Raw genomic sequence first — 13,034 nt, 5'->3', positions numbered from 1 at the left:
CACCAACATGCAGAAGCCTTATCTGACGGTTCACAATCCCACCCCCACACCCTCTGGGCCGCAGCAAAATTTTCTAAGTCTTGACCGGTCCGTGATAATAAAAAGGTTGGGGACCTCTGCTTTAAGAGATCAAATTTACTAACAAAGTTAGCAGAACCCACCTGATCAAAGCAATCATCTATTCTAGGCAACAGAATACAGTCTGGTTTTGTAACGGCGTTAAGCTTGCAAACGTGGGGTCTTATCAGACCTCGGGACCAGAATACATGGAGGTGCCCAACTGGATATACTCGGTTCTGCAATCCCATTATGAAGCATGTAATCCACTTCCGCATCCAAGTGCTTATGCTTCTCCAGATTCACCCTTTAAAACCGGTATTAAGTAGTTCTGATTGGAAACCCTCTCCAGAACTGTGTATAGGCCAATGAATTTCGCCTGAAAAGGAGAAGTCGTGACTGGACACAAAGCCAACACTTGATCACCAGGCAGAAATGAGCACGCCTCAGCACGCCGATCAAACAAGCTTTTCATATTCCTCTGTGCTAGTCAGTTTCTCTTTAGCAAGTTCCCGCGCCAGATGCAAGCGTCTTCTGAAACCATTTACATAATCCAAGTTTTTCGGTGGAACAGACTCTTTAAGCCTGTCCACCACCACAGCCAAAGGGACCCTTCACGGTGTGTGCAAAAACAAGTTCATTGGGGCTAAACCCGGTGCTTTCCTGGGTTACCTCCCTGGCTGCCAGCATCAGCCAAGACAATCCTTCCTTCCAGTCGCCCGCCAGTTCTGTACAGTAAGCGCGCAGGAGAGACTTCAGGGACCTGTGGAAGCGCTCTAATGCCCCCTGAATCTCTGGATGATATGCTGTCGCTTTACTGTGTTGCACCCGTAATTGTTTCAAAACCTGACCGAACAAATGAGATGAAAAATTCGTTCCTTTGTCAGACTGTATTACTTTAGGGATGCCAAACATCGAAAAGAACTGAGTGAGCGCACATACAACTGACCTAGCAGTTATTGTACGTAACGGACAAGCTGTGTTTGCACAATGTCCGCCCACAAACGCGCTCCAGCCAAACAGTTACCCAAAATCACAGAGACTCCATCCGTTGGCAAATTAGGGCGCACAGCCAACAGTGCGTCACCAGTAAACAGTTCGCACTCGAGAGACACTTTATGTAACAGAACAAACATTACCTTTAATCCCATTCCCCAAATTGGAACACAAGCACCTGTCTCAGACTCAACCGAGAACGGCAACATGTCAGTTCTAATGAAGGAGTCAAACGCCCCAGTGTCTCTCAGAATCTTAACTCGAACATTTTCCTCGCTGTTGGGCAGTGACACATACCCATCACGAATGAACAGCAGGGCCGAGCTGAAATTGTGATACCGCAACTACCGTGGCAGGTGTCATTAGGTGTCATTAGATGTCACAGGTGCCACCGTTTTCGGGACTAGCTGTCAGTGTTGCCACTGGCTTTGGAAAATGGACTACATATCTCATGATGCTTTATAACTAGTAGAAGAAGGATTTGAAGACAGACGAAGAAGAAATAATTTTGTAGGGTTTTTTTTGCAGACAGACCTACGTTAGCTGAGTTCCTACACTTTTTCGTATATCATTATGTATGATACGTTCATCCTATTTATTCACTAGAGTTCATCTGAATAATCCAGCCGACTCCTGACGTCTTTGAATTAGTCGAATATACAACAGGTATCAGGGATGCCATTGGCTTCGACACCTTTGCAACAGCTGAGTCTGGCTTCCACTGGAGCTGCCGTTAGGCATCCAGAATGTTTCAGAGCTGTCACAACTGGTGCCGATGTTTTGGGGCATGGCAATGCCAGTTTTTGGAAAACGTGTTACTTGTATTGCCTGTTCATATTTTTTTTTCAATGGTAATTGTATTGGTTAATTATCCCTTTAACACCTTGAATATTTTTGACTTAATTTAATTGAAGGAAGATGGCCAAAGTAATTGAATCTACCACTAAGTGTCACTATTAGAGTGGAACCAGTTGAACAGGTGGGTTTTAAGTTGAGATTTAAAGGCACCCAGTGTTTCAGCTGTTTTATAGTTTTCTGGAAGTTTGTTCCAAATTTGTGGTGCATAGAAACTGAATGCTGCTTCTCCTTGTTTTGTTCTGGTTCTGGGGATGCAGAGCAGACCAGAATCAGAAGATCTGAGGGGTCTAGACGGTTGGTACAGCAATAATAAACCTTTAAGGTATTGTGATTCTATTGTGGTGCTAAGCCGTTTAGTGATTTATAAACTAACAACAGTATTTTAAAGTCTATTCTTTGAGCTACAGGGAGCCAGTGTAGGGACTTTAAAACTGGTGTTATGTGCTCTATCTTCCTGGTTTTAGTGAGAACGCGAGCAGCAGCATTCTGGATCAGCTGCAGCTGTTTGATTTATTAGTCAAACCTGTGAAGACGCTGTTGCAGTAATCAATGCGGCTGAAGATAAATGCAAGGATGAGTTTCTCTAGATCGTGCTGAGACATAAGTACTCTAATCCTGGAGATGTTCTTCAGGTGGTAAAAGGCCGACTTTGTGACTGTCATAATGTGGCTCTGAAGGTTCAGGTCAGAGTCCATCACTACTCCCAGGTTTCGGGCTGATCGCTGGTTTTCAGTTGTAATAACTGAAGCTGAGCATTGATTCTAGTTCGCTCCTCTTTAGGTCCAAAGATAATAACTTCAGTTTTGTTTCTGTTCGACTGGAGAAAGTTTTGGCACATCCACTCATTTATCTGTTCTAAGCATCTATTCAGTGATTGGATGGGTTCAGAGTCACCTGGTGACATCATAATGTAGAGCTGTGTATCATCCGCATAGTTATGGTAGCTAATCTTATTTCCTGTTATAACCTGAGCCAATGGGAGCATATAAATATTGAAAAGAAAGGGTCCTAGGATTGAACCTTGGGGTGCCCCACATATGACCTTTGACCTCTCTGATGAGAAGTTTCCGATTGAAACAAAGAAGTCCCTGTTCTTTATGTAAGATTCAAACCAGTTGAGCACTGGACCAGAGAGTCCGACCCAACTCTCCAGTCGATTCAGTAAAATGTCGTGGTCAACAGTGTCGAAAGCTGCACTGAGGTCCAACAGAACCAGCACTGTGGTTCTCCCACAGTCTGTATTTATAGGGATATCTTTGAACACTTTTACAAGGGCCGTCTCCGTGCTGTGGTGAGCACGAAAACCAGACTGGAAGGAGTCAAAGCGATTCATTATTGTTAGGAAGTTATTTAATTGTTTAAAAACTGCTTTTTCAATAACTTTACTGATGAATGGGAGGTTGGAGATCAGCCTGTAATTCTGAAGTAGTGATTTGTCTAGATTAGTGGTTCTTAACCTGAGTTCGACCGAACCCCAGGGGTTCGATGAGTCGGTCTCAGGGGTTCGGCGGAGCCTCTGTCGCGGAGGTAAAGACACACTTGTGTAAAGTCGTGATGACGCGCCCCGCTTTGCCATCACTTGCTGCAGAGGATCACGTTACATTGCTTAGCCAATCAGTGCTGTGGAGGAGCACTGATTGAAGGAGTTCCACTCTCAGCATGGATTTGAACTTGTGTCTTTAATTACTTCAGCAAAGCTCACCGTTTTTACCAAATTCTGTAGCTTTCGGTGAACTTCTAAATCTGCTCCTTAGTCGCATCTTTTCGGGGTTGGTACTGCCTCTAGTGCTGTGGGGGTGGTAACACAACTAATATAATTACATTACTAAATCAGAATACCGCAAAGTCTTCATTATTTATTATTAATTTTTCATTCTCTTAAGAATGTAGAGCTAATTAAATGGCATAAACAAGACCTTAAAGTGGTTCCAGTTTCTCTCGATGGCCAACCTATTGAAACTGTGGCAAATTTTAAATACCTTTGGTCGTTCCTGGACAGACAGCTCAACTTTGCTGAAAACACTGACTATATTTTGAAGAACTGTTCTCAGAGACTCTACCTTTTAAGAAGACTTAGTGATTTTGGGGTGACCCAACTAATGTCTTGAATTTGGGGGAAAAAAAATCATATTTTATTTATCACTACAGAAGGGTTCAGTGAATGTGCATATGAAACTGGTGGGTTCGGTACCCCAAAAAAGGTTAAGAACCACTGGTCTAGATTGTTCTTTTTTATCAGTGGTTTTTGATAACCGCTGTTTTCAGAGCCTGGGGGAAAACACCTGAAGAGAGCGATGAGTTTACTATTTGGATCAGATCATTAGCAGGCAGGACTTTCTTAAAGAAATGTGTGGGTAGGACATCCAGACAGCAGGAACTGGAGCTTAATTGACTTATAATTTCTTCTAGGGTTTTATAATGAAGTAGTTGAAATTTGGTAATTTTTCCTGCATTTGTTTTGTTTGGGCACAGAATTAGTACTGGCTTTGGAGTGGATGTGCAGTTTAATCCTCTGATCTTTTGAATTTTCTCTGAAAAGAAACTGGAAAACTTATTGCAAGTGGCATTAGATTGAAGGTCAGGTGGCAACATCGTAGGAGGATTTGTGAGCCTGTCAACAGTAGCAAATAGAGCTCGAGCATTGTTAAGGTTTTTGTTTATGACATCTGCAAAGAAAGCCTCNTCTGCTAAGTCGGAACACCAGCTGTATATTTAAATATGTATGAGAATTATGTTTTAATTGAGATATATTTTATTTCTATTTGTTTTGAACTAAAGTTATTCATATGCTACATTATATCTAAAACAGATAGAATGAGGTCACAGCAGCCCGTGGCACCCATGGCCATTTGTGCCACCTTACCTGATGGTAAGGTGCCACTTGTGCCACCTTACCCGGTGGCCTTACGGCAGCTGTCAACATGTTTTCACTGAGGTTCTTTATTAGAAATTTTAAACTGAAATTTGAGACTGTATCCAAAATAGGCCAGGGCGTATTTGCTTGTTTGAGAAAACACGACCCTTAAGAGGAAATGCAATACTTTGTGCCAGATCCACATGTATTTTCTTGAATTATAAATTCATTCATATTAAATCTGAAACAGAAGCTGTCACCAAATAATATTCTATTCCTATTCTATTGTTTTCCCCACTAACCATATTTAAATATGCTGAACTATGTATGATACAATTAAAAATACTTTAAAAATATTTTTTTTTTATAAATGTAGCTGTTTGTATAAGGTTTCCAGTAACAAAACAGCGTTATAAAATATTTTTAATGAATTTTTTTAAGTTTTTGTTGGCTCTAGTGGCCTTTATTTGAAAGTAGTTCAACAGGAAAGAGGGCAATGAGAGAGGGGGAAAGACACGCAGCAAATGTCCCTAGGCTGGGAATCAAACCTGCAATCACCGCCACGAGGACCACCGTGTTATAAAAGATTAAATGCGCAAATATGTCATTGTGCCTGCCAAATGACACTGAGTGGAGCGGTCGACCGCTCTAAGATGGCCACCCTATATCTCGTCAGCGACAAAAGGCGAGAGCGGTCCATGAGGCATGGGAGGTGCCAGTATGAGGTTGCGGCAGCCCTTGGAAGGTGCCGACTTCAGCCGAAGTCAGTGGCAACACTGACAACTAGCCCCGAAAACAGTGGCACTTGTGACACCTAATGGCATGTGTCAGCGGAAGTGCCAGTATGAGGTGCCGAAGTCAGTGGCAACACTGACGGCTAGCCCAGAAAACAGTGGCAGTCGTGACACCTGCCACCGGAAGTGCCACGATAGGTGCGGTGTCACGATTTGCACCTGTTTTTTCTCTGAATGAAAGGCGAATATGAGACACCTGCTTCAAAAGACCGAGCGTCCTTCATGTCCTTTAAAGGACTCCGCACTGGAGTAGCCAAGCCAACTCCTTTAGGAGCAGTCTGAAACATTTTCACCTCAATCTTGAGCTGATTACAGTCTGCTTTAATGTGTCTATGTCTGTGACAGTAATGACAAACTCGATCATCCCGAACAACCGCAATTTTAAACTGTCTCGCCTCATTTGGCTAAGAGACATCACCAACCCTATCAATGCAGTTCACATTTCGCCCAAAAAATTGTTTGAAACCAACATGATCTGAATAATACTTATGAGTCAGCACATAATCGTCTGCCAACACTTGCAGCTTCAGACACGCTCTTAGCTTTCTGCTCATAGGTAGCAATATTTTCCGGTAAGAAAATTCCTCCAACAAAATTAGATTGCGGAGCTGATCAAAGTTCTTAACATTTTGTGCAGCACACCACTGATCAAATAAGGCAGTTTTAACACGCCCAAATTCAGTGCATCTCTGATTGTTGGCTTTTTTATAACAACGAAATGCTCTTAGAAAATTTATGTCAAACTCTGCCCCCGCAGAACCGTTTTCTTTATCAGCAGAAATGCGTGCCGAGTCGCGTTTTGCAGCTGCCTCCAATTCCACTTTACGCATCTCAACGTAATGCTGCAGCTCTTTCTCTCGGATCTCCAAACGACGCAACTCAAACTCCAACTCCATTTTTCGCACCTCAGCGCTAGATGCCCCAACTTCACCCTGGGTGGTTGGTGTGGGAAGTGGCAAAACATTTTGCTCAACCAACGCAGCATATAATCGCCTTTTAATAACCTCCTTTTTCTCTTGTTTAATCACAGGTATTTCAAAATGAGCAGCAATGGCTAAGAGATAGTTTTTACCAATACCACTTAACTTCTCTAATGAAGGATCAGCCACAAAATCGTTCAGATCAAACTCCATTTTCAAACAAAACTGTAGTCACATGCCACAGGGAAAAAGGCCAAGCTAGACACCAAATACAGCGTGAAGTGAAAGCAAATTGAAATGAGTGTACAATGGGTCCAAAGCAACCATGTCCCCACTTTACCTGCCTGCCATGACTCACCTGTCTAACTGACTCCTGGCTCTTCACGTGGTTCTGCGGTGGGTTTATTAAGCACCAAACCAGTAAGAAATTAATCTCACGGATTGCCCCCGAGATCGCTGCTTGCACAGTGAACGCCAACCGCAAACCCCCACGACACTACCAAAACAACAAACAGATAAAGTCTAAAGCGACAGCACCTCTTAGCCTTGCAGGAGACACAGTCACTAAAACAGAACCAACACTGATGCACAAGCCCAAAAACATTTCACTCACCTGTATATCGGACCAACCTACCAAACATGTCACAGCTGCCCACAACAAACAAGCTGGTTAACAAAGCTGTATCCAACCCACACGGTGATGTCACTGCTCACTCCTACCAATGCGAAAAAGATGAATGAAGCACGTAAAGCACTCAAACCAGCAAATTTCCAAACTGTAGAAATTTGGCTTTTGACGAGCCCCCATTTGTTACGGCCCGGCTCGGATGGCCGCAAGAAATAAAAGTTAGGACACGGCAACCAGACACATTTTTAGCCCTTCAGAGGCATTTGTTTAAAAACAAGCACCTCCCACAATCGAGAACCTATGTAACAGACAATTTACCAGCCACACAGCACACTCAGCAGGGGCCGTCACTAACATTTGGGCCAGACAAAGAACATGTGATGTTAGTCTTTGTATGAGCCCAACATCTCTATAGAGTAGATTTAATCTGACATGAAGGAAAGAGGAAAACATTAAGGAGGAAAGGAGAAGAGATCGGCCAAGAGAGAGCCAATGAATGCTTGCAGCACTGAATTCAATTGTTCTGAACCAACACAATCTCTAACATGTGGCGTATTTAAAATGGCAGAGCTACTCAATATAACACAAGAATATTACAATGTATAATCAGGCAAAACATGAAGCTGGCATGCAACAGAAAGCCATTTAACAAATAGTCTTATTTTAAAAACATAATTGAGTCCAGATAATAGAACGGTCTCAGTTTGAGTTAATAGGCAGTCGGGTGGAAGCAACGTCCAAAAATTGATGTAAACAGAAAAAACAGTTTCTGTGGGAACCAGAATTTCAAACAGTTTAGATATTCCAGCAACCACATGATTGCTGGTTGGGAGATGGATATGAGGTCAATACATGACTATCAGGCAGGGACTCGATGTATCACAAATCAGCTGAAAATGAGCCAAAATCTCACAGTGTATCCTCAGGTTAAGCTAAATTATTTACAAAGTGACTGATTACAAAAAAGAAATCCATATTTTTCAGTAATATGAATTAAGCCCTGATTTCAATCACAAAGAGCTTGTAGAAGGATATACAAATCTTTTATTTCATTATCAATGCTCTTAACAAATAAAAGTAATTTAGTTGAGCAAGGGGGCTGCACAGTGGCACAGTAAGTAGCACTGTTGCCTTGTAGCAAGAAGGTCCTGGGTTCGATTTCCAGCCCGGTGTCACAGGGTTCTCCCTGTGCATGGTGGGTTCTCTCTGGGTACCCTGACTTCCTCCCACAGTCCAAAAACACGACTGTCAGGTTAATTGGTCTTTCTAAATTCTCTGTGAGTGTGTGTATGGTTGTTTGTCCTGTCTGTCTCTGTGTTGCTCTACGGGTGACCTTTCACCCGAAATGTCTCTCTGGAGATAGGCACCAGCATCCCTCCAGACCCCATTAGGGACAAGGCTGTACAGAAAATGGATGGATGGACGGGTAGGTGACCAAGTCTAAAACTGGAAACGTCTACTGATTTACTATAAATATCAATCTACTAATAATTTGGCTTTCTTTTAATATTTTACTAGCATAAAACAAGAACCAAAAAAAAAAACATTAATACAGATGTAATTTTTGTTGTTTTTTTGTTTTCCTGGAATTTGTAACTTACCAAATCTGTAGCTATAGAGAATCCAGTGAAGACAAAAGTAACGAAAGAAGATAGACTTCCATTTTAGTTTCCACATCTCATTGCCAATTACTTGTCTCGTGAAAGACTTGAAATTAACATGGAAGCACAAGGAAAGGATTTGTACACCTGTTGTACTAAGATAACACAAAAATATGTGGATTTAAAAGAAAAAATCAGGAGGAAAGAAGGTACAATGAGGTGAGAGGAGATGAAAGGAAATAAAAAGGTCAGGCTCACCTTGTTTTCCCCTGAAATGTCTATGGATTTTCCTCTTTTCTTTGTTTTTTATAGCTGTGTCAGTCCAAGCAGATTATATAAACTTGATTAAAAGGGCAGTGTGAGGTGACCTTATCTTAAAGTTTATTTTATGAGTAGAAACTTTCAGTTAAGACTGTTTTCTAAGAAGGAACCAAGCAGAACTTTTTCTGCCGCAGAAAGGTTCATTGATAGAAACGGGGACTGAAGGACAAAAAAATCGCTTTTTACTTGACTTCATATCGTTTGTATTTATAGTGAGCTAATAAAAATAATGTAAAGTCATCGGGGGAAAAAAACGAAGCAGCAAATCATTTACTATTTTCCCATCAGCAAATTCTCCGTCACTTTGGATTTTGTCATCTTACTTAGTTGCTGAGAATTATTTTACAGTTCAGCCCAACAATGATTCATAATCATGGCAGATTTAGATAAAGTAGACTAATTAATTTTACCCAGATATTTCTTCAGATACAAAGTAATGTTAACTTTTATGAGGCATCCAATGTCAGTCTGGCAAATAATGAATAAAACCAGTTCATCTGTAGCTTCCCTTTGGAAATTTGAAAGCAGGAAAAAGACTTCCAGACCTTGGCTGGCACTTTGAATGATACCTTCACTCTGTAGTGGACCCCTCGCCTTCCTTTCTTCTGGAAAACATCCAGTAATTTCTGATAGAATGATCTGCCGGAGTGGTGCTGCTCAGCACTGCCAAGGAACCAATTTCAGCTTTAGATGAAGTCAGCGAAAGCTGCTGCCTGGGCTTCAGCAACACTTCATATTTAAAGCCTAAACAAACTGGAGCAGGACACCCGGGTCTCCCCGTCTTTCAGGTCAGAACCTCTGCCCCTCTTAGCAACAGACGGTGGCCCATGCTTGACACACAGCTCAGCAGGGTTTTACTATATGCTTAGATGACTGCATTTGCTTCATCATCCTCTCAACTCTTGCAGCCTTTGCTGTTCTGCCCTCGTCTTTCTTACTTACCTTGATTAGTTTGGGAAAGACGCCAGAGAGAGCTCTCATTCCATCGTGGGTTTGCTTCATCATTAACTTTCTTTCAAGTTGTTACGAGTTTGCATTTGCAAAAGTACAATATTTATAAAATCTGTTTGAGAAGACAACGAGGAAGCCTGGAAATGAATTTACTCAGATTCATCTGTCGGCTACAAATCGACAAAACACTTTAGGATTTCCTGTAGAACAAAAAAGAAAACCAGGAAAACCATATAGGTGCAGCTATTCTGCTGCACCTATATGTTTTTTTATAAATATATATTTATATTCTACCCACTTCGCGGAATTTCAGTCAGACGTGTTGTGATTATAGATTCACCAAACCGATATTAGCATCTGTATCTGTCCTGATATTGAGAGAAATTCTACATCAGATATCAGTAACAGATTTGTCGCAGTTTATTTTTACATGTCTGACCAAGTTAGTCAACCAATTGTTTTTGTCAGTTTCATCCATCCATCCATGTCTGACCAAGTTAGTCAACCAATTGTTTTTGTCAGTTTCATCCATCCATTCATCCATCCATCCATCCATCCATCCATCCATCCATCCATCCATCCATCCATCCATCCATCCATCTATTCTTAACACACTCGTCCTTAGTGGAGTCATGAGGGGCCCTAGTGTCTATCTCCAGCGGTGAACAGGCGAGAGTCACGGTCACCTGGACAGGTCACCAGTTCATCACAGAGTTTGAATTTCTTTCTTATTTATTTTGCATTGGCTGTTCTTTTCCTAATTGCTCTGACTGAACAAATTAAAGTTGTTTTTACATGTTTGACCAACTTTTGAAGCTGCTGGTGTATTTAAGTGTCCTGTATTGGTTCAGAGTTATCAGATAAATTTGTAATTCAGCACATTTGTCTGTGTTTAAAAAAAACAAGGAAGACATTCTGTAAAATCAATCCAGCACTGTTTTTCGGTATTGGATCAGTATTGGCCTAGCTGTAACATCTATTCTCTGTGACCATAATGAACAAAAACAAAACATTCAGGATCCTAAGTGTGACTCAAGGAGTTCCAGGCTGAAGATTCACCCGAAACCATAATTGCTCATGATTTCGCCGACACTGTTTACACTCTGCTCTTAGTTACAACTTTGTTAAGAAGAATGGGCCAAAAGATAGCCCTTTTTTTTTAGGATTGGGTTGTGAATATGTTACCATATTGACAAACATTTGAGGCTGGAATTGCTGGCAAATGTAGCTCAACAAAGCATTAAGTAAAGGCTGAGAATATTTGCATAGATCTGATTTCTTATATTTGTATCTTTGATAAATTTACCAAATTTTGAGGAAAGAGATTCATGTAATACAATTTGGAATAAGGTTGAATAAGAACATAAAATGTGAGAAATGTGATCTCCATTGAATACATTCCTGACATATTGGAAGCGGAATATATCAAATAATTTTGAATCTCATCAACAACTTGGTATGCCGATGTGAGTAAAGCGCCACTAACACAGAGTAGAATGAGATTATGTAATTCTGTTATCGGGTCACTGCTATAATTTTTGCTCGTATCTAGTGTTTCTGTAGTTGCGACAGGTTAACTTTGGCATTTCAGAGTAGAATTAAGTAGAAAGATGATGCTACTTTGTTTACTTAGAGCTACTTATCTTTAGCATTAAAACTTAAGGTAGATATATGATGCTGTGGTGCAGTGGTCCCCAAAGTTGGTCCATAAGGGCCGGCATCCTGCATGTTTTAGTTCTCTCCCTGGTGGTAGTTACAAACTTTTCAGCATGTCAATGTTCCTCTCAGGCCTTCTAATGAGCCATCATTTGATCCAGGTGCGCTAAACCAGGGAGAGACCTAAAACATGCAGGATGTCGGCCCTCAAGGACCGACTTTGTGGACCACTGCTGTGGTGGGATTTCCCCTCACTCTTTCTATAGCTGATCTAAGCTTAAGATATGCTATGGAAGCTCTTTGGTTCAAAATCTGAAATATGTTTTTCAAACTAGTAAAACGTAGATGGTTAAAGCCCCCCTATAAAGCTGTATGATGTTTTCTCTTCATTTCAGATCAAAGAACTTTCTGGATCAAAACTATACATAAACTAAAATTACTGTCTGTACCATTGCCACAGAAAACAAAGTAAATGATGTGAGTAAATGAGTAAATATTAGTGTGTTATTAGCTGAAATGTGACCAAGTCAGCAAACACCTGCTGTTTATTTCACATCATGTCATTCACTCTATTTTGTCTCTGTATAATTTTAATCAGTATAAGTGCTCCTCCACTGGTACAAGTTCCCACTCCCAGTGTCAGCTTGGTGTGTTTAGTGAGAAATTCATCATGTCCCCAACACAAAAAACAAAACTAACAGAGCAGCCTCTAATTAAACCGTACGCTCCAGCACTTAAACCTATTAACGCTGGAGGGGATATTTGCGTGTTTGTACCAAGGTGGTCTAACTACGCCGACAGGAGCCAAGTTGGTGTTGTCCTCTAAAGCTGAACCATGCAGATATATTTTTAGATGTGGTTATTTTATCCACACAGCTAGCTCTTAGCACAGCTGGAGCTTTCTAACATTTCATTCAGCCAAAGGTTTTTGTACAGATGATTAACTCTGCATTCTATACTTTTCACTTTTAATCTCCCATGTTTTAGCTTCACAGTTCTTCACAGGTGTTTTTCCTGAACATTTGAGATTTTACTTAACCCTCTTATGATTCTAGTGATTTTTTTAAAAATCAATAATTTATGCTCAAATGGCCAATGACAAAAAACATTGGCCATTTGTGTCAAATTTAGGTGTATTTGCAAAGGTTTTTCATTGCTTCGGCTGTGTGTTCACATAGACTATGCGTCTTGTAAGACCAGAAGTAATCACTTTTGAAAACGGCTCTGAGTGAAAAAATTTCAATATGCTTTTTCATCGCACTAATATTCATGGGAGTCGCGTATTTTTTCAAATAATAATGTCTTTGCCATCGTAACACGAACATGATGCTTCTTCCATGTTTTTGTGTTGCTCTTCAGTTTACAGTGCCACCGACTGGTTGATTTAATACAGTGGTT

This window comes from Poecilia formosa, unplaced genomic scaffold, assembly GCF_000485575.1.
Source record: "Poecilia formosa unplaced genomic scaffold, Poecilia_formosa-5.1.2 Scaffold378, whole genome shotgun sequence".
In the NCBI taxonomy this organism is placed as follows: Eukaryota; Metazoa; Chordata; class Actinopteri; order Cyprinodontiformes; family Poeciliidae; genus Poecilia; species Poecilia formosa.
This window is presented reverse-complemented; position numbering follows the sequence as displayed.